The 26,016-nt window shown below is 45.5% G+C and overlaps 16 non-coding genes and 4 pseudogenes across 16 annotated transcripts; 19 read left to right on the top strand and 1 right to left on the bottom strand.

The window, feature by feature from the left end:
- Positions 1-21: 21 nt before the first annotated feature.
- LOC134988922 (U1 spliceosomal RNA) lies at positions 22-185 on the bottom strand. Its single transcript, XR_010194264.1, has one exon. It is a non-coding gene; the product is annotated as a U1 spliceosomal RNA (small nuclear RNA).
- A 3,206-nt stretch (positions 186-3,391) lies between these two features.
- Positions 3,392-3,555, top strand: LOC134988946 (U1 spliceosomal RNA). The gene has a single exon (XR_010194287.1). It is a non-coding gene; the product is annotated as a U1 spliceosomal RNA (small nuclear RNA).
- Positions 3,556-3,707: 152 nt separating this feature from the next.
- LOC134988880 (U1 spliceosomal RNA) lies at positions 3,708-3,870 on the top strand. The gene has a single exon (XR_010194229.1). It is a non-coding gene; the product is annotated as a U1 spliceosomal RNA (small nuclear RNA).
- A 10,323-nt stretch (positions 3,871-14,193) lies between these two features.
- On the top strand, positions 14,194-14,357 carry LOC134988915 (U1 spliceosomal RNA). Its single transcript, XR_010194258.1, has one exon. It is a non-coding gene; the product is annotated as a U1 spliceosomal RNA (small nuclear RNA).
- Positions 14,358-14,509: 152 nt separating this feature from the next.
- On the top strand, positions 14,510-14,651 carry LOC134988887 (U1 spliceosomal RNA; annotated as a pseudogene).
- A 692-nt stretch (positions 14,652-15,343) lies between these two features.
- LOC134988908 (U1 spliceosomal RNA) lies at positions 15,344-15,507 on the top strand. Its single transcript, XR_010194251.1, has one exon. It is a non-coding gene; the product is annotated as a U1 spliceosomal RNA (small nuclear RNA).
- Positions 15,508-15,659: 152 nt separating this feature from the next.
- LOC134988890 (U1 spliceosomal RNA) lies at positions 15,660-15,801 on the top strand (annotated as a pseudogene).
- Positions 15,802-16,496: 695 nt separating this feature from the next.
- Positions 16,497-16,660, top strand: LOC134988926 (U1 spliceosomal RNA). Its single transcript, XR_010194268.1, has one exon. It is a non-coding gene; the product is annotated as a U1 spliceosomal RNA (small nuclear RNA).
- Positions 16,661-16,812: 152 nt separating this feature from the next.
- On the top strand, positions 16,813-16,975 carry LOC134988893 (U1 spliceosomal RNA). Its single transcript, XR_010194239.1, has one exon. It is a non-coding gene; the product is annotated as a U1 spliceosomal RNA (small nuclear RNA).
- Positions 16,976-17,645: 670 nt separating this feature from the next.
- Positions 17,646-17,809, top strand: LOC134988811 (U1 spliceosomal RNA). The gene has a single exon (XR_010194180.1). It is a non-coding gene; the product is annotated as a U1 spliceosomal RNA (small nuclear RNA).
- Positions 17,810-20,508: 2,699 nt separating this feature from the next.
- LOC134988914 (U1 spliceosomal RNA) lies at positions 20,509-20,672 on the top strand. The gene has a single exon (XR_010194257.1). It is a non-coding gene; the product is annotated as a U1 spliceosomal RNA (small nuclear RNA).
- Positions 20,673-20,824: 152 nt separating this feature from the next.
- LOC134988872 (U1 spliceosomal RNA) lies at positions 20,825-20,960 on the top strand (annotated as a pseudogene).
- Positions 20,961-21,658: 698 nt separating this feature from the next.
- Positions 21,659-21,822, top strand: LOC134988853 (U1 spliceosomal RNA). Its single transcript, XR_010194216.1, has one exon. It is a non-coding gene; the product is annotated as a U1 spliceosomal RNA (small nuclear RNA).
- Positions 21,823-21,974: 152 nt separating this feature from the next.
- On the top strand, positions 21,975-22,137 carry LOC134988844 (U1 spliceosomal RNA). Its single transcript, XR_010194211.1, has one exon. It is a non-coding gene; the product is annotated as a U1 spliceosomal RNA (small nuclear RNA).
- Positions 22,138-22,811: 674 nt separating this feature from the next.
- On the top strand, positions 22,812-22,975 carry LOC134988814 (U1 spliceosomal RNA). The gene has a single exon (XR_010194183.1). It is a non-coding gene; the product is annotated as a U1 spliceosomal RNA (small nuclear RNA).
- A 152-nt stretch (positions 22,976-23,127) lies between these two features.
- LOC134988896 (U1 spliceosomal RNA) lies at positions 23,128-23,263 on the top strand (annotated as a pseudogene).
- Positions 23,264-23,964: 701 nt separating this feature from the next.
- Positions 23,965-24,128, top strand: LOC134988940 (U1 spliceosomal RNA). The gene has a single exon (XR_010194281.1). It is a non-coding gene; the product is annotated as a U1 spliceosomal RNA (small nuclear RNA).
- A 152-nt stretch (positions 24,129-24,280) lies between these two features.
- Positions 24,281-24,443, top strand: LOC134988889 (U1 spliceosomal RNA). The gene has a single exon (XR_010194236.1). It is a non-coding gene; the product is annotated as a U1 spliceosomal RNA (small nuclear RNA).
- A 674-nt stretch (positions 24,444-25,117) lies between these two features.
- On the top strand, positions 25,118-25,281 carry LOC134988931 (U1 spliceosomal RNA). The gene has a single exon (XR_010194273.1). It is a non-coding gene; the product is annotated as a U1 spliceosomal RNA (small nuclear RNA).
- A 152-nt stretch (positions 25,282-25,433) lies between these two features.
- Positions 25,434-25,596, top strand: LOC134988838 (U1 spliceosomal RNA). Its single transcript, XR_010194206.1, has one exon. It is a non-coding gene; the product is annotated as a U1 spliceosomal RNA (small nuclear RNA).
- Positions 25,597-26,016: the final 420 nt, after the last annotated feature.

Raw genomic sequence — 26,016 nt, 5'->3', positions numbered from 1 at the left:
CTGACTTTTACCAGAGCTGACCAGAGGAAAGCACAAACACAGTCCCCCACTACCACAAATAATGCAGTCGAGTTTCCCACATTTGGGAAAATCACAGGGGTCAGCATACCCAGAATGCAATGAATGAACCTCACCCTGGGAGATCAATCTTCATGACCATGGTATCTCCTATGCAAAATAAGTATGATTTGGGATAGGGCTGGTGAGGGCCGCTGCTCAGGCACATCTCTGTCAAGTAAAGGAGATTCAACTGAGGCAGCACAAGGGAACTCTCATCTGGGGACAACAACTGCAGGGAGACCACATCTTTTCAGATGAACATGGGAGGGCGGAAGGCTGCCTAATACTGAAGCACCATCAAATATCAAACCATGGCCCTCATTCCGAGTTGATCGCTCGCAAGGCGATTTTGGCAGAGTTACACACGCTAAGCCGCCGCCTACTGGGAGTGAATCTTAGCTTCTTAAAATTGCGACCGATGTATTCGCAATATTGCGATTACAAACTACTTAGCAGTTTCAGAGTAGCTTCAGACTTACTCGGCATCTGCGATCAGTTCAGTGCTTGTCGTTCCTGGTTTGACGTCACAAACACTCCCAGAGTTCGCCCAGACACTCCCCCGTTTCTCCGGCCACTCCTGCGTTTTTTCCGGAAACTGTAGCGTTTTTTCCCACACGCCCATAAAACGGCCTGTTTCCGCCCAGTAACACCCATTTCCTGTCAATCACATTACGATCGCCGGAGCGAAGAAAAAGCCGTGAGTAAAAATACTTTCTTCATTGTAAAATTACTTGGCGCAGTCGCAGTGCGAATATTGCGCATGTGTACTAAGCAGAATTTCACTGCGATGCGATGAAATTTACAGAGCGAACGACTCGGAATGAGGGCCCATATGCAACAACTAGTACAAGCACTCCTGGGGGAAGATCTGCAGCAGACGGATTTGCATACGGTGATGTTATCCAAGCAGTGGGCCAAAGTTGACTGGAACCCTCATCTGCATATGAAAAGAGAAAAGGGGCATGCAGGGCATGGCGGCCTTTTGCAGTGCTTGGATGACCCCTAGTTCGCATTAAACACCCCCACCCTCCTTTGGTGTGGGGCTCATGTTGGCCATGCCCCATCCCCTGATGCATTCAAGCTGATTTCTTGCAGCAGCTGGGCACTGTAACAGCTCCAGAGCTGTTCTGTAAGGCAAGTAAAAGGGTGTGGGCCCTGCAGCACCACCTGTTGTTCGCATTGTGCGTTGGAAGGCACAAATTAAGCAGACGGGAGGAGAAGTCAGGATAGTGCGCAAGGGCATTCTTTTCTCTTAGTCCGGGGGCAAGGCTTCAAAATGGGGTCTGCAACGGAGGAGACACAGGGGGCGTGGTCACAGAAGCTTTTCTCTACAGTCTGCACCAGCAGGAGCCTACACCATTTTTTATGATCACGCTGAACTGCAGTGCGACTGCAATTACAGCATGGTCAAGAAGGGAGGCGTCATGCTGGGTGGCCATGCCCTGTCACTGTGCAGGAGCCAGCACCGCTCACACACTAGTCCCCGGGTGCAGCCCCCAACCCCCGGGACACCCGGAGCAACAAAATGTAGATTCAGGCCACCAGGCCACGCCCCTACCTATGAAACCATGCCTCCTTTTTACCATTGCGCTGTTTATCTGCGCGCACTGCATTACAATCTCCCTCGCCACCTCTCTTGGTGTCACCAGTGATAGTGACACCTCTGCCATGCTTGTAGCAGCTGGTCCTAAGATCTACGCCTCAAGCCCTGAGTGTTTGCCCTTGTGACTTGTTGATCATCATAGCGAAGCAGATGCTTACAGAAAACTGCAGGGGCTTAGATTGAAAATAAAAAAAATTGATGGGTATAAGGTAGAGAGGAGCGGGTTCGGTTCTCCGAGAACCGAATTCCCCACGAACTCCACGTGGTTTACACTGGTCCGAGGCAGGCTCGGTTGTTCCCGCCTGACTCGGAAAACCTGAACAAGGGAAAATGTCATCATCCCGCTGTCAGATTCTCGTGAGATTCGGATTCCATATAAAGAGCTGCGCGTTGCTGCCATTTTTACTCGTGCATTGAAGAGAGAGCGGAGAGGACGTGGCTATGTTCTCTCAGTGGAAATCTCAATATCAGTGCTCAGTATCAGTGGTTACTTATTGCTGCTCAGTAATACTAGTAGTGTGTCTCTCCTGCTCAGTGTCAGTTCTCAGTAGTATCCTCATCAGTGCTCAGTATCACTGCTCATTGTATTGTGCTGCATTGTGGTGCTCAGCATACTACAGTACATTACTAATAGTCCAGTGCTGCATCTTGCTGCTCAGTGTCAGTTCTAGTATCCTCATCAGTGCTCACTATCACTGCTCATTGCATTGTGGTGTTCTGTATACTACAGTAACATAGTAATATAGTATATATAGAGGAGCGGGTTCGGTTCTCCGAGAACCGAATTCCCGACGAACTCCACGTGGTTTACACTGGTCCGAGGCAGGCTCGGTTGTTCCCGCCTGACTCGGAAAACCTGAACAAGGGAAAATGTCATCATCCCGCTGTCGGATTCTCGCGAGATTCGGATTCCATATAAAGAGCTGCGCGTTGCCGCCATTTTTACTCGTGCATTGAAGAGAGAGCGGAGAGGACGTGGCTATGTTCTCTCAGTGGAAATCTCAATATCAGTGCTCAGTATCAGTGGTTACTTATTGCTGCTCAGTAATACTAGTAGTGTGTCTCTCCTGCTCAGTGTCAGTTCTCAGTAGTATCCTCATCAGTGCTCAGTATCACTGCTCATTGTCTTGTGCTGCATTGTGGTGCTCAGCATACTACAGTACATTACTAATAGTCCAGTGCTGCATCTTGCTGCTCAGTGTCAGTTCTAGTATCCTCATCAGTGCTCACTATCACTGCTCATTACATTGCTCTGGAGCTGTTACAGTGCCCAGCTGCTGCAAGAAATCAGCTTGAATGCTTCAGGGGCTGGGGCATAGCCAACATGAGCCCCACACCAAAGGAGGGTGGAGGTGTTTAATGCAAACTAGGGGTCAGCCAAGCGCCGCAAAAGGCCACCATGCCCTGCACGCCCCTTTTCTCTTTTCATATGCAGACGAGGGTTGAAGCCAACTTTGATCCACTGCTTGGATGACATCACCATATGCAAATCCATCTGCGGCAGGCCTTCCCCCAGGAATGCTTGCACTAGTTGTTGCATTTGGTTTGTTGTTTGGGGGTGCTTCAGTATTAGGCAGCCTTCTGCCCTCCCATGTTCATCTGAAAATATATGTTCTCCCTGCAGTTGTTGTCCCCAGATGAGAGTTCCCTTTTGCTGCCTCAGTTGAATCTCCTTTACTTGACAGAGATGTGCATGAGCAGCGGCCCTCCCCAGCCCTATTCCAAATCATACTTATTTTGCATAGGAGATACCATGGTCATGAAGATTTTTCTCCCAGGGTGAGGTTCATTCATTGCATTTTGGGTATGCTGACCCCTGTGATTTCCCCAAATGTGGGAAACTTGACTGCATTATTTGTGGTAGTGGGAGACTGTGTTTGTGCTTTTCTCTGGTCAGCTCTGGTAAAAGTCAGATTTCTTTGTCTCAGATTTTCCTTTAGCCTTGTTCTTCTTTCGAGAGTTCCCTTGTGCTGCCTCAGTTGGATCTCCTTCACTTTACAGGGGGGTACCCGAGCAGCGACCCTCCCCAGCTCTAGCCCAACTCCTACTTACCTGCCAGGTGAGATACTATGATCATGAAGGTGCTTCTCCCAGGGCAAGGCTCACCCATTGTACTCTGGGTGTGCTGCTCCTGCGATTTCCCCAAATGTGGGAAACTTGACTGCATTATTTGTGTTTCCCCTGGTCGGCTCTCGTATAATTCAGATCTCTTTGTCTCAGGTCTCTCTCCAGCCTAGTTTGCTGTCTGTTTCCACTTCTCTTTTCTTCAGCCGCTCCCTTCTATACCCTTGTGCACTATCCTGACTTCTCCTCCCGTCTGCTTACTTTGTGCCTTCCAATGCACAATGCAAACTACAGGTAGTGCTGCAGGGCCCACACCCTTTTACTTGCCTTACAGAGCAGCTCTGGAGCTGTTACAGTGCCCAGCTGCTGCAAGAAATCAGCTTGAATGCTTCAGGGGCTGGGGCATAGAATGAAAATTTAAAAGCCTCCTGTTAGTGCTTCATCTACACGGTATAGCCCTGAATTTTCCAATGCCTAGCTCTTTGCAAAAGAGAGATATTGGCATCGAAAAGCTGTATTGTACCTTTGCATTTTTCTCCCAAACGAAGGACACTAGAATTAAAATTTTAAAGCCTCCTGTTAGTGCTTCATCTACACGTTATAGCCCTGAATTTTCCAATGCCTATCTCTTTGCAAAAGAGAGATATCGGCAAGGAAAAGTGTATTGTACTTTTGCATTTTTCACCCAAACGAAAGACACTAGAATGGAAATTTTAAAGCCTCCTGTTAGTGCTTCATCTACACGTTATAGCCCTGCATTTTCCAATGCCTATCTCTTTGCAAAAGAGAGATATCGGCAAGGAAAAGCTGCATTGTACTTTTGCATTTTTCTCCCAAACGAAAGACACTAGAATGAAAATTTTAAAGCCTCCTGTTAGTGCTTCATCTACACGTTATAGCCCTGAATTTTCCAATGCCTATCTCTTTGCAAAAGAGAGATATCGGCAAGGAAAAGCTGTATTGTGCCTTTGCATTTTTCTCCCAAACGAAAGACACTAGAATGAAAATGTTAAAGCCTACTGTTAGTGCTTCATCTACACGTTATAGCCCTGAATTTTCCAATGCCTAGCTCTTTGCAAAAGAGAGATATCGGCAAGGAAAAGCTGTATTGTACCTTTGCATTTTTCTCCCAAACGAAAGACACTAGAATGAAAATTTTAAAGCCTCCTGTTAGTGCTTCATCTACACGTTATAGCCCTGAATTTTCCAATGCCTATCTCTTTGCAAAAGAGAGATATCGGCAAGGAAAAGCTGTATTGTACCTTTGCATTTTTCTCCCAAACGAAGGACAATAGAATGAAAATTTTAAAGCCTCCTATTAGTGCTTCATCTACATGTTATAGCCCTGATTTTTCCAATGCCTATCTCTTTGCAAAAGAGAGATATCGGCAAGGAAAAACTGTATTGTACCTTTGCATTTTTCTCCCAAACGAAAGACACTAGAATGAAAATTTTAAAGCCTCCTGTTAGTGCTTCATCTACACGTTATAGCCCTGAATTTTCCAATGCCTATCTCTTTGCAAAAGAGAGATATCGGCAAGGAAAAGCTGTATTGTACCTTTGCATTTTTCTCCCAAACGAAGGACACTAGAATGAAGATTTAAAAGCCTCCTGTTAGTGCTTCATCTACACGGTATAGCCCTGAATTTTCCAATGCCTAGCTCTTTGCAAAAGAGAGATATTGGCAAGGAAAAGCTGTATTGTACCTTTGCATTTTTCTCCCAAACGAAGGACACTAGAATGAAAATTTTAAAGCCTCCTGTTAGTGCTTCATCTACACGTTATAGCCCTGAATTTTCCAATGCCTATCTCTTTGCAAAAGAGAGATATCGGCAAGGAAAAACTGTATTGTACCTTTGCATTTTTCTCCCAAACGAAAGACACTAGAATGAAAATTTTAAAGCCTCCTGTTAGTGCTTCATCTACACGTTATAGCCCTGAATTTTCCAATGCCTATCTCTTTGCAAAAGAGAGATATCGGCAAGGAAATGCTGTATTGTACCTTTGCATTTTTCTCCCAAACGAAAGACACTAGAATGAAAATTTTAAAGCCTCCTGTTAGTGCTTCATCTACACGTTATAGCCCTGCATTTTCCAATGCCTATCTTTTTGCAAAAGAGAGATATCGGCAAGGAAAACCTGCATTGTACTTTTGCATTTTTCTCCCAAACGAAAGACACTAGAATGAAAATTTTAAAGCCTCCTGTTAGTGCTTCATCTACACGTTATAGCCCTGCATTTTCCAATGCCTATCTCTTTGCAAAAGAGAGATATCGGCAAGGAAAAGCTGCATTGTACTTTTGCATTTTTCTCCCAAACGAAAGACACTAGAATGAAAATTTTAAAGCCTCCTGTTAGTGCTTCATCTACACGTAATAGCCCTGAATTTTCCAATGCCTATCTCTTTGCAAAAGAGAGATATCGGCAAGGAAATGCTGTATTGTACCTTTGCATTTTTCTCCCAAACGAAAGACACTAGAATGAAAATTTTAAAGCCTCCTGTTAGTGCTTCATCTACACGTTATAGCCCTGCATTTTCCAATGCCTATCTCTTTGCAAAAGAGAGATATCGGCAAGGAAAAGCTGCATTGTACTTTTGCATTTTTCTCCCAAACGAAAGACACTAGAATGAAAATTTTAAAGCCTCCTGTTAGTGCTTCATCTACACGTTATAGCCCTGCATTTTCCAATGCCTATCTCTTTGCAAAAGAGAGATATCGGCAAGGAAAAGCTGCATTGTACTTTTGCATTTTTCTCCCAAACGAAAAACACTAGAATGAAAATTTTAAAGCCTCCTGTTAGTGCTGCATCTACACGTTATAGCCCTGAATTTTCCAATGCCTATCTCTTTGCAAAAGAGAGATATCGGCAAGGAAAAGCTGTATTGTACCTTTGAATTTTTCTCCCAAACGAAAGACACTAGAATGAAAATTTTAAAGCCTCCTGTTAGTGCTTCATCTACACGTTATAGCCCTGAATTTTCCAATGCCTATCTCTTTGCAAAAGAGAGATATCGGCAAGGAAAAGCTGTATTGTACCTTTGCATTTTTCTCCCAAACGAAGGACAATAGAATGAAAATTTTAAAGCCTCCTATTAGTGCTTCATCTACACGTTATAGCCCTGAATTTTCCAATGCCTATCTCTTTGCAAAAGAGAGATATCGGCAAGGAAAAACTGTATTGTACCTTTGCATTTTTCTCCCAAACGAAAGACACTAGAATGAAAATTTTAAAGCCTCCTGTTAGTGCTTCATCTACACGTTATAGCCCTGAATTTTCCAATGCCTATCTCTTTGCAAAAGAGAGATATCGGCAAGGAAATGCTGTATTGTACCTTTGCATTTTTCTCCCAAACGAAAGACACTAGAATGAAAATTTTAAAGCCTTCTGTTAGTGCTTCATCTACACGTTATAGCCCTGCATTTTCCAATGCCTATCTCTTTGCAAAAGAGAGATATCGGCAAGGAAAAGCTGCATTGTACTTTTGCATTTTTCTCCCAAACGAAAGACACTAGAATGAAAATTTTAAAGCCTCCTGTTAGTGCTTCATCTACACGTTATAGCCCTGAATTTTCCAATGCCTATCTCTTTGCAAAAGAGAGATATCGGCAAGGAAATGATGTATTGTACCTTTGCATTTTTCTCCCAAACGAAAGACACTAGAATGAAAATTTTAAAGCCTGCTGTTAGTGCTTCATCTACACATTATAGCCCTGCATTTTCCAATGCCTATCTCTTTGCAAAAGAGAGATATAGGCAAGGAAAAGCTGCATTGTACTTTTGCATTTTTCTCCCAAACGAAAGACACTAGAATGAAAATTTTAAAGCCTCCTGTTAGTGCTTCATCTACACGTAATAGCCCTGAATTTTCCAATGCCTATCTCTTTGCAAAAGAGAGATATCGGCAAGGAAATGCTGTATTGTACCTTTGCATTTTTCTCCCAAACGAAAGACACTAGAATGAAAATTTTAAAGCCTCCTGTTAGTGCTTCATCTACACGTTATAGCCCTACATTTTCCAATGCCTATCTCTTTGCAAAAGAGAGATATCGGCAAGGAAAAGCTGCATTGTACTTTTGCATTTTTCTCCCAAACGAAAGACACTAGAATGAAAATTTTAAAGCCTCCTGTTAGTGCTTCATCTACACGTTATAGCCCTGCATTTTCCAATGCCTATCTCTTTGCAAAAGAGAGATATCGGCAAGGAAAAGCTGCATTGTACTTTTGCATTTTTCTCCCAAACGAAAGACACTAGAATGAAAATTTTAAAGCCTCCTGTTAGTGCTGCATCTACACGTTATAGCCCTGAATTTTCCAATGCCTATCTCTTTGCAAAAGAGAGATATCGGCAAGGAAAAGCTGTATTGTACCTTTGCATTTTTCTCCCAAACGAAAGACACTAGAATGAAAATTTTAAATCCTCCTGTTAGTGCTTCATCTACACGTTATAGCCCTGAATTTTCCAATGCCTAGCTCTTTGCAAAAGAGAGATATCGGCAAGGAAAAGCTGTATTGTACCTTTGCATTTTTCTCCCAAACGAAAGACACTAGAATGAAAATTTTAAAGCCTCCTGTTAGTGCTTCATCTACACGTTATAGCCCTGAATTTTCCAATGCCTATCTCTTTGCAAAAGAGAGATATCGGCAAGGAAAAGCTGTATTGTACCTTTGCATTTTTCTCCCAAACGAAGGACACTAGAATGAAAATTTTAAAGCCTCCTGTTAGTGCTTCATCTACACGTTATAGCCCTGAATTTTCCAATGCCTATCTCTTTGCAAAAGAGAGATATCGGCAAGGAAAAGCTGTATTGTACCTTTGCATTTTTCTCCCAAACGAAAGACACTAGAATGAAAATGTTAAAGCCTACTGTTAGTGCTTCATCTACACGTTATAGCCCTGAATTTTCCAATGCCTAGCTCTTTGCAAAAGAGAGATATCGGCAAGGAAAAGCTGTATTGTACCTTTGCATTTTTCTCCCAAACGAAAGACACTAGAATGAAAATTTTAAAGCCTCCTGTTAGTGCTTCATCTACACGTTATAGCCCTGAATTTTCCAATGCCTAGCTCTTTGCAAAAGAGAGATATCGGCAAGGAAAAGCTGTATTGTACCTTTGCATTTTTCTCCCAAACGAAGGACACTAGAATGAAAATTTTAAAGCCTCCTATTAGTGCTTCATCTACACGTTATAGCCCTGAATTTTCCAATGCCTATCTCTTTGCAAAAGAGAGATATCGGCAAGGAAAAACTGTATTGTACCTTTGCATTTTTCTCCCAAACGAAAGACACTAGAATGAAAATTTTAAAGCCTACTGTTAGTGCTTCATCTACACGTTATAGCCCTGAATTTTCCAATGCCTAGCTCTATGCAAAAGAGAGATATCGGCAAGGAAAAGCTGTATTGTACCTTTGCATTTTTCTCCCAAACGAAAGACACTAGAATGAAAATTTTAAAGCCTCCTGTTAGTGCTTCATCTACACGTTATAGCCCTGAATTTTCCAATGCCTATCTCTTTGCAAAAGAGAGATATCGGCAAGGAAAAGCTGTATTGTACCTTTGCATTTTTCTCCCAAACGAAGGACACTAGAATGAAAATTTTAAAGCCTCCTATTAGTGCTTCATCTACACGTTATAGCCCTGAATTTTCCAATGCCTATCTCCTTGCAAAAGAGAGATATCGGCAAGGAAAAGTGTATTGTACTTTTGCATTTTTCTCCCAAACGAAGGACACTAGAATGAAGATTTAAAAGCCTCCTGTTAGTGCTTCATCTACACGGTATAGCCCTGAATTTTCCAATGCCTAGCTCTTTGCAAAAGAGAGATATCGGCAAGGAAAAACTGTATTGTACCTTTGCATTTTTCTCCCAAACGAAAGACACTAGAATGAAAATTTTAAAGCCTCCTGTTAGTGCTTCATCTACACGTTATAGCCCTGAATTTTCCAATGCCTATCTCTTTGCAAAAGAGAGATATCGGCAAGGAAATGCTGTATTGTACCTTTGCATTTTTCTCCCAAACGAAAGACACTAGAATGAAAATTTTAAAGCCTCCTGTTAGTGCTTCATCTACACGTTATAGCCCTGAATTTTCCAATGCCTAGCTCTTTGCAAAAGAGAGATATCGGCAAGGAAAAGCTGTATTGTACCTTTGCATTTTTCTCCCAAACGAAAGACACTAGAATGAAAATTTTAAAGCCTCCTGTTAGTGCTTCATCTACACGTTATAGCCCTGAATTTTTCAATGCCTATCTCTTTGCAAAAGAGAGATATCGGCAAGGAAAAGCTGTATTGTACCTTTGCATTTTTCTCCCAAACGAAGGACACTAGAATGAAAATTTTAAAGCCTCCTATTAGTGCTTCATCTACACGTTATAGCCCTGAATTTTCCAATGCCTATCTCTTTGCAAAAGAGAGATATCGGCAAGGAAAAGTGTATTGTACTTTTGCATTTTTCTCCCAAACGAAAGACACTAGAATGAAAATTTTAAAGCCTCCTGATAGTGCTTCATCTACACGTTATAGCCCTGCATTTTCCAATGCCTATCTCTTTGCAAAAGAGAGATATCGGCAAGGAAAAGCTGCATTGTACTTTTGCATTTTTCTCCCAAACGAAAGACACTAGAATGAAAATTTTAAAGCCTCCTGTTAGTGCTTCATCTACACGTTATAGCCCTGAAATTTCCAATGCCTATCTCTTTGCAAAAGAGAGATATCGGCAAGGAAAAGCTGTATTGTACCTTTGCATTTTTCTCCCAAACGAAAGACACTAGAATGAAAATGTTAAAGCCTACTGTTAGTGCTTCATCTACACGTTATAGCCCTGAATTTTCCAATGCCTAGCTCTTTGCAAAAGAGAGATATCGGCAAGGAAAAGCTGTATTGTACCTTTGCATTTTTCTCCCAAACGAAGGACACTAGAATGAAAATTTTAAAGCCTCCTGTTAGTGCTTCATCTACACGTTATAGCCCTGAATTTTCCAATGCCTATCTCTTTGCAAAAGAGAGATATCGGCAAGGAAAAGTGTATTGTACTTTTGCATTTTTCTCCCAAACGAAAGACACTAGAATGAAAATTTTAAAGCCTCCTGTTAGTGCTTCATCTACACGTTATAGCCCTGCATTTTCCAATGCCTATCTCTTTGCAAAAGAGAGATATCGGCAAGGAAAAGCTGCATTGTACTTTTGCATTTTTCTCCCAAACGAAAGACACTAGAATGAAAATTTTAAAGCCTCCTGTTAGTGCTTCATCTACACGTTATAGCCCTGAATTTTCCAATGCCTATCTCTTTGCAAAAGAGAGATATCGGCAAGGAAAAGCTGTATTGTACCTTTGCATTTTTCTCCCAAACGAAAGACACTAGAATGAAAATTTTAAAGCCTACTGTTAGTGCTTCATCTACACGTTATAGCCCTGAATTTTCCAATGCCTAGCTCTTTGCAAAAGAGAGATATCGGCAAGGAAAAGCTGTATTGTACCTTTGCATTTTTCTCCCAAACGAAAGACACTAGAATGAAAATTTTAAAGCCTCCTGTTAGTGCTTCATCTACACGTTATAGCCCTGAATTTTCCAATGCCTATCTCTTTGCAAAAGAGAGATATCGGCAAGGAAAAGCTGTATTGTACCTTTGCATTTTTCTCCCAAACGAAGGACACTAGAATGAAAATTTTAAAGCCTCCTGTTAGTGCTTCATCTACACGTAATAGCCCTGAATTTTCCAATGCCTATCTCTTTGCAAAAGAGAGATATCGGCAAGGAAATGCTGTATTGTACCTTTGCATTTTTCTCCCAAACGAAAGACACTAGAATGAAAATGTTAAAGCCTCCTGTTAGTGCTTCATCTACACGTTATAGCCCTGCATTTTCCAATGCCTATCTCTTTGCAAAAGAGAGATATCGGCAAGGAAAAGCTGCATTGTACTTTTGCATATTTCTAGCAAACGAAAGACACTAGAATGAAAATTTTAAAGCCTCCTGTTAGTGCTTCATCTACACGTTATAGCCCTGAATTTTCCAATGCCTCTTTGCAAAAGAGAGATATCGGCAAGGAAAAGCTGTATTGTACCTTTGCATTTTTCTCCCAAACGAAAGACACTAGAATGAAAATTTTAAAGCCTCCTGTTAGTGCTTCATCTACACGTTATAGCCCTGAATTTTCCAATGCCTATCTCTTTGCAAAAGAGAGATATCGGCAAGGAAAAGCTGTATTGTACCTTTGCATTTTTCTCCCAAACGAAAGACACTAGAATGAAAATTTTAAAGCCTCCTGTTAGTGCTTCATCTACACGTTATAGCCCTACATTTTCCAATGCCTATCTCTTTGCAAAAGAGAGATATCGGCAAGGAAAAGCTGCATTGTACTTTTGCATTTTTCTCCCAAACGAAAGACACTAGAATGAAAATTTTAAAGCCTCCTGTTAGTGCTTCATCTACACGTAATAGCCCTGAATTTTCCATTGCCTATCTCTTTGCAAAAGAGAGATATCGGCAAGGAAATGCTGTATTGTACCTTTGCATTTTTCTCCCAAACGAAAGACACTAGAATGAAAATTTTAAAGCCTCCTGTTAGTGCTTCATCTACACGTTATAGCCCTGAATTTTCCAATGCCTATCTCTTTGCAAAAGAGAGATATCGGCAAGGAAAAGCTGCATTGTACTTTTGCATTTTTCTCCCAAACGAAAGACTCTAGAATGAAAATTTTAAAGCCTCCTGTTAGTGCTTCATCTACACGTTATAGCCCTGCATTTTCCAATGCCTATCTCTTTGCAAAAGAGAGATATCGGCAAGGAAAAGCTGCATTGTACTTTTGCATTTTTCTCCCAAACGAAAGACACTAGAATGAAAATTTTAAAGCCTCCTGTTAGTGCTTCATCTACACGTTATAGCCCTGAATTTTCCAATGCCTATCTCTTTGCAAAAGAGAGATATCGGCAAGGAAATGCTGTATTGTACCTTTGCATTTTTCTCCCAAACGAAAGACACTAGAATGAAAATTTTAAAGCCTCCTGTTAGTGCTTCATCTACACGTTATAGCCCTGAATTTTCCAATGCCTAGCTCTTTGCAAAAGAGAGATATCGGCAAGGAAAAGCTGTATTGTACCTTTGCATTTTTCTCCCAAACGAAAGACACTAGAATTAAAATTTTAAAGCCTCCTGTTAGTGCTTCATCTACACGTTATAGCCCTGAATTTTCCAATGCCTATCTCTTTGCAAAAGAGAGATATCGGCAAGGAAAAGCTGTATTGTACCTTTGCATTTTTCTCCCAAACGAAGGACACTAGAATGAAAATTTTAAAGCCTCCTATTAGTGCTTCATCTAGACGTTATAGCCCAGAATTTTCCAATGCCTATCTCTTTGCAAAAGAGAGATATCGGCAAGGAAAAGTGTATTGTACTTTTGCATTTTTCTCCCAAACGAAAGACACTAGAATGAAAATTTTAAAGCCTCCTGTTAGTGCTTCATCTACACGTTATAGCCCTGCATTTTCCAATGCCTATCTCTTTGCAAAAGAGAGATATCGGCAAGGAAAAGCTGCATTGTACTTTTGCATTTTTCTCCCAAACGAAAGACACTAGAATGAACATTTTAAAGCCTCCTGTTAGTGCTTCATCTACACGTTATAGCCCTGAAATTTCCAATGCCTATCTCTTTGCAAAAGAGAGATATCGGCAAGGAAAAGCTGTATTGTACCTTTGCATTTTTCTCCCAAACGAAAGACACTAGAATGAAAATGTCACGTAGGTGCTTCTCCCAGGGCAAGGCTCACCCATTGCACTCTGGGTGTGCTGCTCCTGCGATTTCCCCAAATGTGGGAAACTTGACTGCATAATTTGTGTTTCCCCTGGTCGGCTCTCGTATAATTCAGATCTCTTTGTCTCAGGTCTCTCTCCAGCCTAGTTTGCTGTCTGTTTCCTCTTCTCTATTCTTCAGTGCCTTCCAATGCACAATGCTGCAGGGCCCACACCCTTTTACTTGCCGTACAGAGCAGCTCTGGAGCTGTTACAGTGCCCAGCTGCTGCAAGAAATCAGCTTGAATGCTTCAGGGGCTGGGGCATAGCCAACATGAGCCCCACACCGAAGGAGGGTGGGGGTGTTTAATGCGAACTAAGGGTCATCTAAGCGCCGCAAAAGGCCGCCATGCCCTGCATACCCCTTTTCTCTTTTCATATGCAGATGAGGGTTCCAGCCAACTTTGGCCCACTGCTTGGATGATATCACCGTATGCAAATCCGTCTTCTGCAGAACTTCCCCCAGGAATGCTTGTACTAGTTGTTGCATTTGGTTTGTTGTTTGGGGGTGCTTCAGTATTAGGCAGCCTTCTGCCCTCCCATGTTCATCTGAAAATATGTGTTCTCCCTGCAGTTGTTGTCCCCAGATGGGAGTTCCCTTGTGCTGCCTCAGTTGAATCTCCTTTACTTGACAGAGATGTGCCTGAGCAGCGGCCCTCCCCAGCCCTATCCCAAATCATACTTATTTTGCATAGGAGATACCATGGTCATGAAGATTGTTCTCCGAGGGTGAGGTTCATTCATTGCATTTTGGGTATGCTGACCCCTGTGATTTCCCCAAATGTGGGAAACTCGACTGCATTATTTGTGGTAGTGGGGGACTGTGTTTGTGCTTTCCTCTGGTCAGCTCTAGTAAAAGTCAGATTTCTTTGTCTCAGATTTTCCTCTAGCCTTGTTCTTCTTTCGAGAGTTCCCTTGTGCTGCCTCAGTTGGATCTCCTTCACTTGACAGGGGGGTACCCGAGCAGCAACCCTCCCCAGCTCTAGCCCAACTCCTACTTACCTGCCAGGTGAGATACTATGATCATGAAGGTGCTTCTCCAAGGGCAAGGCTCACCCATTGCACTCTGGGTGTGCTGCTCCTGCGATTTCCCCAAATGTGGGACACTTGACTGCATAATTTGTGTTTCCCCTGGTCGGCTCTCGTATAATTTAGATCTCTTTGTCTCAGGTCTCTCTCCAGCCTAGTTTGCTGCCTGTTTCCACTTCTCTTTTCTTGAGCCGCTCCCTTCTATGCCCTTGCGCACTATCCTGACTTCTCCCGTCTGCTTACTTTGTGCCTTCCAACGCACAATGCGAACTACAGGTAGTGCTGCAGGGCCCACACCCTTTTACTTGCCTTACAGAGCAGCTCTGGAGCTGTTACAGTGCCCAGCTGCTGCAAGAAATCAGCTTGAATACTTCAGGGGCTGGGGCATAGCCAACATGAGCCCCACACCGAAGGAGAATGGAGGTGTTTAATGCGAACTAGGGGTCATCCAAGCGCCGCAAAAGGCCGCCATGCCCTGCATAACCCTTTTCTCTTTTCATATGCAGATGAGGGTTCCAGCCAACTTTGGCCCACTGCTTGGATGACATCACCGTATGCAAATCCGTCTTCTGCAGACCTTCTCCCAGGAATGCTTTTACTAGTTGTTGCATTTGGTTTGTTGTTTGGGGGTGCGTCAGTATTAGGCAGCCTTCTGCCCTCCCATGTTCATCTGAAAATATGTGTTCTCCCTGCAGTTGTTGTCCCCAGATGAGAGTTCCCTTGTGCTGCCTCAGTTGAATCTCCTTTACTTGACAGAGATGTGCCTGAGCAGCGGCCCTCCCCAGCCCTATCCCAAATCATACTTATTTTGCATAGGAGATACCATGGTCATGAAGATTGTTCTCCCAGGGTTAGGTTCATTCATTGCATTCTGGGTATGCTGACCCCTGTGATTTCCCCAAATGTGGGAAACTCAACTGCATTATTTGTGGTAGTGGGGGACTGTGTTTGTGCTTTCCTCTGGTCAGCTCTAGTAAAAGTCAGATTTCTTTGTCTCAGATCTTCCTCTAGCCTTGTTCTTCTTTCGAGAGTTCCCTTGTGCTGCCTCAGTTGGATCTCCTTCACTTGACAGGGGGGTGCCCGAGCAGCGACCCTCCCCAGCTCTAGCCCAACTCCTACTCACCTGCCAGGTGAGATACTATGATCATGTAGGTGCTTCTCATAGGGCAAGGCTCACCCAATGCACTCTGGGTGTGCTGCCCCTGCGATTTCCCCAAATGTGGGAAACTTGACTGCATAATTTGTGTTTCCCCTGGTCGGCTCTCATATAATTCAGATCTCTTTGTCTCAGGTCTCTCTCCAGCCTAGTTTGCTGTCTGTTTCCACTTCTTTTTTCTTGAGCCCCTCCCTTCTATACCCTTGTGGACTATCCTGACATCTCCTCCTGTCTGCTTACTTTGTGCCTTCCAATGCCCAATGCAAACTACAGGTAGTGCTGCAGGGCCCAAACCCTTTTACTTGCCTTACAGAGCAGCTCTGGAGCTGTTACAGTGCCCAGCTGCTGCAAGAAATCAGCTTGAATGCTTCAGGGGCTGGGGCATAGCCAACATGAGCCCCACACCGACGGAGGGTGGAGGTGTTTAATGCAAACTAAGGGTCATCCAAGCACCGCAAAAGGCCGCCATGCCCTGCATACCCCTTTACTCTTTTCATATGCAGATGAGGGTTCCAGCCAACTTTGGCCCACTGCTTGGATGACATCACCGTATGCAAATCCGTCTTCTGCAGACCTTTTCCCAGGAATGCTTGTACTAGTTGTTGCATTTGGTTTGTTGTTTGGGGGTGCTTCAGTATTAGGCAGCCTTCTGCTCTCCCATTTTCATCTGAAAATATGTGTTCTCCCTGCAGTTGTTGTCCCCAGATGAGAGTTCCCTTGTGCTGCCTCAGTTGAATCTCCTTTACTTGACAGAGATGTGCCTGAGCAGCGGCCCTCCCCAGCCCTATCCCAAATCATACTTATTTTGCATAGGAGATACCATTATCATGAAGATTGTTCTCCCAGGGTGAGGTTCATTCATTGCATTCTGGGTATGCTGACCCCTGTGATTTCCCCAAATGTGGGAAACTCGACTGCATTATTTGTTGTAGTGGGGGACTGTGTTTGTGCTTTCCTCTGGTCAGCTCTGGTAAAAGTCAGATTTCTATGTCTCAGATCTTCATCTAGCCTTGTTCTTTTTTCGAGAGTTTCCTTGTGCTGCCTCAGTTGGATCTCCTTCACTTGACAGGGGGGTGCCCGTACAGCGACCCTCCCCAGCTCTAGCCCAACTCCTACTTACCTGCCAGGTGAGATACTATGATCAGGAAGGTGCTTCTCCCAGGGCAAGGCTCACCCAATGCACTCTGGGTGTGCTGCTCCTACGATTTCCCCAAATGTGGGACACTTGATTACATAATTTGTGTTTCCTCTGGTCGGCTCTCGTATAATTCAGATCTCTTTGTCTCAGGTCTCTCTCCAGCCTAGTTTGCTGTCTGTTTCCACTTCTCTTTTCTTGAGCCGCTCCCTTCTATGCCCTTGTGCACTATCCTGACTTCCCCGTCTGCTTACTTTGTGCCTTCCAACGCACAATGCAAACTACAGGTAGTGCTGCAGGGCCCACACCCTTTTACTTGCTTTACAGAGCAGCTCTGGAGCTGTTACAGTGCCCAGCTGCTGCAAGAAATCAGCTTGAATGCTTCAGGGGCTGGGGCATAGCCAACATGAGCCCCACACCGAAGGAGGGTGGAGGTGTTTAATGCGAACTAGGGGTCATCCAAGCGCCGCAAAAGGCCGCCATGCCCTGCACACCCCTTTTTTATTTTCATATGCAGACGAGGGTTGAAGCCAACTTTGACCCACTGCTTGGATGACATCACCATATGCAAATCTGTCTGCTGCCGGCCTTCCCCCAGGAATGCTTGCACTAGTAGTTGCATTTGGTTTGTTGTTTGGGGGTGCTTCAGTATTAGGCAGCCTTCTGCCCTCCCATGTTCATCTGAAAATATGTGTTCTCCCTGCAGTTGTTGTCCCCAGATGAGAGTTCCCTTGTGCTGCCTCAGTTGAATCTCCTTTACTTGACAGAGATGTGCCTGAGCAGCGGCCCTCCCCAGCCCTATCCCAAATCATACTTATTTTGCATAGGAGATACCATGGTCATGAAGATTGTTCTCCCAGGGTGAGGTTCATTCATTGCACTCTGGGTATGCTGACCCCTGTGATTTCCCCAAATGTGGGAAACTCGACTGCATTATTTGTGGTAGTGGGGGACTGTGTTTGTGCTTTCCTCTGGTCAGCTCTGGTAAAAGTCAGATTTCTTTGTCTCAGATCTTCCTCTAGCCTTGTTCTTCTTTCGAGAGTTCCCTTGTGCTGCCTCAGTTGGATCTCCTTCACTTGACAGGGGGTGCCCAAGCAGCAATCCTCCACAGCTCTAGCCCAACTCCTACTTACCTGCCAGGTGAGATACTATGATCTTCACTGTTAGGGCAATCAGGATGTGGAATTCCCTGCCAGGGAAGGTGGTAATGGCGGACTCTGTAATTGGATTTAAAAAAGGAATGGATACATTTCTGAATGAAAAAGCTATCCAAGGTTATAATACTTAAAATATCAACATGGTTAATCCGGGGGTAACATGAGTTATAGTAGCTAACTAGTCATAAAACATTATTCAGCAAGTATGTAGAATCATCACAACTTAAAACAGGTTGAACACGATGGGCAATTTGCCTCTATTCAACCTCAAAAACTATGTTACTATATGTTACTATATTACTATGTTACTGTAGTATACAGAACACCACAATGTAATGAGCAGTGATAGTGAGCACTGATGAGGATACTAGAACTGACACTGAGCAGCAAGATGCAGCACTGGACTATTAGTAATGTACTGTAGTATGCTGAGCACCACAATGCAGCACAAGACAATGAGCAGTGATACTGAGCACTGATGAGGATACTACTGAGAACTGACACTGAGCAAGAGAGACACACTACTAGTATTACTGAGCAGCAATAAGTAACCACTGATACTGAGCACTGATATTGAGATTTCCACTGAGAGAACATAGCCACGTCCTCTCCGCTCTCTCTTCAATGCACGAGTAAAAATGGCAGCAACGCGCAGCTCTTTATATAATATCCAAATCTCGCGAGAATCCGACAGCGGGATGATGACATTTTCCCTTGTTCAGGTTTTCCGAGTCAGGCGGGAACAACCGAGCCTGCCTCGGACCAGTGTAAACCACGTGGAGTTCGTGGGGAATTCGGTTCTCGGAGAACCGAACCCGCTCCTCTCTACCTTATACCCATCAATTTTTTTTATTTTCAATCTAAGCCCCTGCAGTTTTCTGTAAGCATCTGCTTCGCTATGATGATCAACAAGTCACAAGGGCAAACACTCAGGGCTTGAGGCATAGATCTTTGGACCAGCTGCTACAAGCATGGCAGAGGTGTCACTATCACTGGTGACACCCAGAGAGGTGGCGAGGGAGATTGTAATGCAGTGCGCGCAGATAAACAGCGCAATGGTAAAAAGGAGGCATGGTTTCATAGGTAGGGGCGTGGCCTGGTGGCCTGAATCTACATTTTGTTGCTCCGGGTGTCCCGGGGGTTGGGGGCTGCACCCGGGGACTAGTGTGTGAGCGGTGCTGGCTCCTGCACAGTGACAGGGCATGGCCACCCAGCATGACGCCTCCCTTCTTGACCATGCTGTAATTGCAGTCGCACTGCAGTTCAGCGTGATCATAAAAAATGTTGTAGGCTCCTGCTGGTGCAGACTGTAGAGAAAAGCTGCTGTGACCACGCCCCCTGTGTCTCCTCCGTTGCAGACCCCATTTTGAAGCCTTGCCCCCGGACTAAGAGAAAAGAATGCCCTTGCGCACTATCCTGACTTCTCCTCCCGTCTGCTTAATTTGTGCCTTCCAACGCACAATGCGAACAACAGGTGGTGCTGCAGGGCCCACACCCTTTTACTTGCCTTACAGAACAGCTCTGGAGCTGTTACAGTGCCCAGCTGCTGCAAGAAATCAGCTTGAATGCATCAGGGGATGGGGCATGGCCAACATGAGCCCCACACCAAAGGAGGGTGGGGGTGTTTAATGCGAACTAGGGGTCATCCAAGCACTGCAAAAGGCCGCCATGCCCTGCATGCCCCTTTTCTCTTTTCATATGCAGATGAGGGTTCCAGTCAACTTTGGCCCACTGCTTGGATAACATCACCGTATGCAAATCCGTCTGCTGCAGACCTTCCCCCAGGAGTGCTTGTACTAGTTGTTGCATATGGGCCCTCATTCCGAGTCATTCGCTCTGTAAATTTCATCGCATCGCAGTGAAATTCTGCTTAGTACGCATGCGCAATATTCGCACTGCGACTGCGCCAAGTAATTTTACAATGAAGAAAGTATTTTTACTCACGGCTTTTTCTTCGCTCCGGCGATCGTAATGTGATTGACAGGAAATGGGTGTTACTGGGCGGAAACAGGCCGTTTTATGGGCGTGTGGGAAAAAACGCTACCGTTTCCGGAAAAAACGCAGGAGTGGCCGGAGAAACGGGGGAGTGTCTGGGCGAACGCTGGGAGTGTTTGTGACGTCAAACCAGGAACGACAAGCACTGAACTGATCGCAGATGCCGAGTAAGTCTGAAGCTACTCTGAAACTGCTAAGTAGTTTGTAATCGCAATATTGCGAATACATCGGTCGCAATTTTAAGAAGCTAAGATTCACTCCCAGTAGGCGGCGGCTTAGCGTGTGTAACTCTGCTAAAATCGCCTTGCGAGCGATCAACTCGGAATGAGGGCCATGGTTTGATATTTGATGGTGCTTCAGTATTAGGCAGCCTTCCGCCCTCCCATGTTCATCTGAAAAGATGTGGTCTCCCTGCAGTTGTTGTCCCCAGATGAGAGTTCCCTTGTGCTGCCTCAGTTGAATCTCCTTTACTTGACAGAGATGTGCCTGAGCAGCGGCCCTCACCAGCCCTATCCCAAATCATACTTATTTTGCATAGGAGATACCATGGTCATGAAGATTGTTCTCCCAGGGTGAGGTTCATTCATTGCATTCTGGGTATGCTGACCCCTGTGATTTTCCCAAATGTGGGAAACTCGACTGCATTATTTGTGGTAGCGGGGGACTGTGTTTGTGCTTTCCTCTGGTCAGCTCTGGTAAAAGTCAGATTTCTTTGTCTCAGATCTTCCTCTAGCCTTGTTCTTCTTTCGAGAGTTCCCTGGTGCTGCTTCAGTTGGATCTCCTTCACTTCACAGGGGGGAACCCGAGCAGCGACCCTCCCCAGCTCTAGCCCAACTCCTACTTACCTGCCAGGTGAGATACTATGATCATGAAGGTGCTTCTCCCAGGGCAAGGCTCAACCATTGCACTCTGGGTGTGCTGCTCCTGCGATTTCCCCAAATGTGGGAAACTTGACTGCATAATTTGTGTTTCCCCTCGTCGGCTCTCGTATAATTCAGATCTCTTTGTCTCAGGTCTCTCTCCAGCCTAGTTTGCTGTCTGTTTCCACTTCTCTTTTCTTGAGCCGCTCCCTTCTATGCCCTTGCGCACTATCCTGACTTCTCCCGTCTGCTTACTTCGTGCCTTCCAACGCACAATGCGAACTACAGGTAGTGCTGCAGGGCCCACACCCTTTTACTTGCCTTACAGAGTAGCTCTGGAGCAGTTACAGAGCCCAGCTGCTGCAAGAAATCAGCTTGAATGCTTCAGGGGCTGGGGCATAGCCAACATGAGCCCCACACCGAAGGAGGGAGGAGGTGTGTAATGCAAACTAGGGGTCATCCAAGCGCTGCAAAAGGCCGCCATGCCCTGCACGCCCCTTTTCTCTTTTCATATGCAGACGAGGGTTGAAGCCAACTTTGACCCACTGCTTGGATGACATCACCATATGCAAATCCATCTGCTGCAGGCCTTCCCCCAGGAATGCTTGCACTAGTTGTTGCATTTGGTTTGTTGTTTGGGGGTGCTTCAGTATTAGGCAGCCTTCTGCCCTCACATGTTCATCTGAAAATATGTGTTCTCCCTGCAGTTGTTGTCCCCAGATGAGAGTTCCCTTGTGCTGCCTCAGTTAAATCTCCTTTACTTGACAGAGATGTGCATGAGCAGCGGCCCTCCCCAGCCCTATTCCAAATCATACTTATTTTGCATAGGAGATACCATGGTCATGAAGATTTTTCTCCCAGGGTGAGGTTCATTCATTGCATTTTGGGTATGCTGACCCCTGTGATTTCCCCAAATGTGGGAAACTCAACTGCATTATTTGTGGTAGTGGGGGACTGTGTTTGTGCTTTCCTCTGGTCAGCTCTGGTAAAAGTCAGATTTCTTTGTCTCAGATTTTCCTCTAGCCTTGTTCTTCTTTCGAGAGTTCCCTTGTGCTGCCTTAGTTGGATCTCCTTCACTTTACAGGGGGGTACCCGAGCAGCGACCCTCCCCAGCTCTAGCCCAACTCCTACTTACCTGCCAGGTGAGATACTATGATCATGAAGGTGCTTCTCCCAGGGCAAGGCTCACCCATTGCACTCTGGGTGTGCTGCTCCTGCGATTTCCCCAAATGTGGGAAACTTGACTGTATAATTTGTGTTTCCCCTGGTCGGCTCTCGTATAATTCAGAACTCTTTGTCTCAGGTCTCTCTCCAGCCTAGTTTGCTGTCTGTTTCCACTTCTCTTTTCTTGAGCCGCTCCCTTCTATGCCCTTGCGCACTATCCTGACTTCTCCTCCTGTCTGCTTACTTTGTGCCTTCCAACGCACAATGCGAACTACAGGTAGTGCTGCAGGGCCCACACCCTTTTACTTGCCTTACAGAGCAGCTCTGGAGCTGTTACAGTGCCCAGCTGCTGCAAGAAATCAGCTTGAATGCTTCAGGGGCTGGGGCATAGCCAACATGAGCCCCACACCAAAGGAGGGTGGAGGTGTTTAATGCAAACTAGGGGTCAGCCAAGCGCCGCAAAAGGCCACCATGCCCTGCACGCCCCTTTTCTCTTTTCATATGCAGACGAGGGTTGAAGCCAACTTTGACCCACTGCTTGGATGACATCACCATATGCAAATCCATCTGCGGCAGGCCTTCCCCCAGGAATGCTTGCACTAGTTGTTGCATTTGGTTTGTTGTTTGGGGGTGCTTCAGTATTAGGCAGTCTTCTGCCCTCCCATGTTCATCTGAAAATATATGTTCTCCCTGCAGTTGTTGTCCCAAGATGAGAGTTCCCTTGTGCTGCCTCAGTTGAATCTCCTTTACTTGACAGAGATGTGCATGAGCAGCGGCCCTCCCCAGCCCTATTCCAAATCATACTTATTTTGCATAGGAGATACCATGGTCATGAAGATTTTTCTCCCAGGGTGAGGTTCATTCATTGCATTTTGGGTATGCTGACCCCTGTGATTTCCCCAAATGTGGGAAACTTGACTGCATTATTTGTGGTAGTGGGAGACTGTGTTTGTGCTTTCCTCTGGTCAGCTCTGGTAAAAGTCAGATTTCTTTGTCTCAGATCTTCCTCTAGCCTTGTTCTTCTTTCGAGAGTTCCCTGGTGCTGCCTCAGTTGGATCTCCTTCACTTCACAGGGGGGAACCCGAGCAGCGACCCTCCCCAGCTCTAGCCCAACTCCTACTTGCCTGCCAGGTGAGATACTATGATCATGAAGGTGCTTCTCCCAGGGCAAGTCTCAACCATTGCACTCTGGGTGTGCTGCTCCTGCGATTTCCCCAAATGTGGGAAACTTGACTGCATAATTTGTGTTTCCCCTCGTCGGCTCTCGTATAATTCAGATCTCTTTGTCTCAGGTCTCTCTCCAGCCTAGTTTGCTGTCTGTTTCCACTTCTCTTTTCTTGAGCCACTCCCTTCTATGCCCTTGCGCACTACTATCCTGACTTCTCCCGTCTGCTTACTTCGTGCCTTCCAACGCACAATGCGAACTACAGGTAGTGCTGCAGGGCCCACACCCTTTTACTTGCCTTACAGAGTAGCTCTGGAGCAGTTACAGTGCCCAGCTGCTGCAAGAAATCAGCTTGAATGCTTCAGGGGCTGGGGCATAGCCAACATGAGCCCCACACCGAAGGAGGGTGGAGGTGTGTAATGCGAACTAGGGGTCATCCAAGCGCTGCAAAAGGCCGCCATGCCCTGCACGCCCCTTTTCTCTTTTCATATGCAGACGAGGGTTGAAGCCAACTTTGACCCACTGCTTGGATGACATCACCATATGCAAATCCATCTGCTGCAGGCCTTCCCCCAGGAATGCTTGCACTAGTTGTTGCATTTGGTTTGTTGTTTGGGGGTGCTTCAGTATTAGGCAGCCTTCTGCCCTCACATGTTCATCTGAAAATATGTGTTCTCCCTGCAGTTGTTGTCCCCAGATGAGAGTTCCCTTGTGCTGCCTCAGTTGAATCTCCTTTACTTGACAGAGATGTGCCTGAGCAGCGGCCCTCCCCAGCCCTATCCCAAATCATACTTATTTTGCATAGGCGATACCATGGTCATGAAGATTGTTCTCCCAAGGTGAGGTTCATTCATTGCATTCTGGGTATGCTGACCCCTGTGATTTCCCCAAATGTGGGAAACTCGACTGCATTATTTGTGGTAGTGGGGGACTGTGTTTGTGCTTTCCTCTGGTCAGCTCTGGAAAAAGTCAGATTTCTTTGTCTCAGATCTTCCTCTAGCCTTGTTCTTCTTTCGAGAGTTCCCTTGTGCTGCCTCAGTTGGATCTCTTTCACTTGACAGGGGGGTGCCCGAACAGCGACCCTCCCCAGCTCTAGCCCAACTCCTACTCACCTGCCAGGTGAGATACTATGATCATGAAGGTGCTTCTCCCAGGGCAAGGCTCACCCATTGCACTCTGGGTGTGCTGCCCCTGCGATTTCCACAAATGTGGGAAACTTGACTGCATAATTTGTGTTTCCCCTGGTCGGCTCTCGTATAATTCAGATCTCTTTGTCTCAGGTCTCTCTCCAGCCTAGTTTGCTGTCTGTTTCCACTTCTCTTTTCTTCAGCCGCTCCCTTCGATACCCTTGTGCACTATCCTGACTTCTCCTCCCGTCTGCTTACTTTGTGCCTTCCAATGCACAATGCAAACTACAGGTAGTGCTGCAATGCCCACACCCTTTTACTTGCCTTACAGAGCAGCTCTGGAGCTGTTACAGTGCCCAGCTGCTGCAAGAAATCAGCTTGAATGCTTCAGGGGATGGGGCATGGCCAACATGAGCCCCACACCAAAGGAGGGTGGAGGTGTTTAATGCGAACTAGGGGTCATCCAAGCACCGCAAAAGGCCGCCATGCCCTGCACGCCCCTTTTCTCTTTTCATATGCAGATGAGGGTTGAAGCCAACTTTGACCCACTGCTTGGATGACATCACCGTATGCAAATCCGTCTTCTGCAGAACTTCCCCCAGGAATGCTTGCACTAGTTGTTGCATTTGGTTTGTTGTTTGGGGGTGCTTCAGTATTAGGCAGCCTTCTGCCCTCCCATGTTCATCTGAAAATATGTGTTCTCCCTGCAGTTGTTGTCCCCAGATGAGAGTTCCCTTGTGCTGCCTCAGTTAAATCTCCTTTACTTGACAGAGATGTGCATGAGCAGCGGCCCTCCCCATCCCTATTCCAAATCATACTTATTTTGCATAGGAGATACCATGGTCATGAAGATTTTTCTCCCAGGGTGAGGTTCATTCATTGCATTCTGGGTATGCTGACCTCTGTGATTTCCCCAAATGTGGGAAACTCAACTGCATTATTTGTGGTAGTGGGGGACTGTGTTTGTGCTTTCCTCTGGTCAGCTCTGGTAAAAGTCAGATTTCTTTGTCTCAGATTTTCCTCTAGCCTTGTTCTTTTTTCGAGAGTTCCCTTGTGCTGCCTTAGTTGGATCTCCTTCACTTTACAGGGGGGTACCCGAGCAGCGACCCTCCCCAGCTCTAGCCCAACTCCTACTTACCTGCCAGGTGAGATACTATGATCATGAAGGTGCTTCTCCCAGGGCAAGGCTCACCCATTGCACTCTGGGTGTGCTGCTCCTGCGATTTCCCCAAATGTGGGAAACTTGACTGTATAATTTGTGTTTCCCCTGGTCGGCTCTCGTATAATTCAGATCTCTTTGTCTCAGGTCTCTCTCCAGCCTAGTTTGCTGTCTGTTTCCACTTCTCTTTTCTTGAGCCGCTCCCTTCTATGCCCTTGCGCACTATCCTGACTTCTCCTCCTGTCTGCTTACTTTGTGCCTTCCAACGCACAATGCGAACTACAGGTAGTGCTGCAGGGCCCACACCCTTTTACTTGCCTTACAGAGCAGCTCTGGAGCTGTTACAGTGCCCAGCTGCTGCAAGAAATCAGCTTGAATGCTTCAGGGGCTGGGGCATAGCCAACATGAGCCCCACACCAAAGGAGGGTGGAGGTGTTTAATGCAAACTAGGGGTCAGCCAAGCGCCGCAAAAGGCCACCATGCCCTGCACGCCCCTTTTCTCTTTTCATATGCAGACGAGGGTTGAAGCCAACTTTGACCCACTGCTTGGATGA

The sequence above is a fragment of the Pseudophryne corroboree genome, unplaced genomic scaffold, assembly GCF_028390025.1.
Source record: "Pseudophryne corroboree isolate aPseCor3 unplaced genomic scaffold, aPseCor3.hap2 scaffold_1087, whole genome shotgun sequence".
NCBI classification, from domain to species: domain Eukaryota; kingdom Metazoa; phylum Chordata; class Amphibia; order Anura; family Myobatrachidae; genus Pseudophryne; species Pseudophryne corroboree.
The sequence above is the reverse complement of the archived record's forward strand: the minus strand, read 5'-3'. Positions and strand labels throughout refer to the sequence as shown.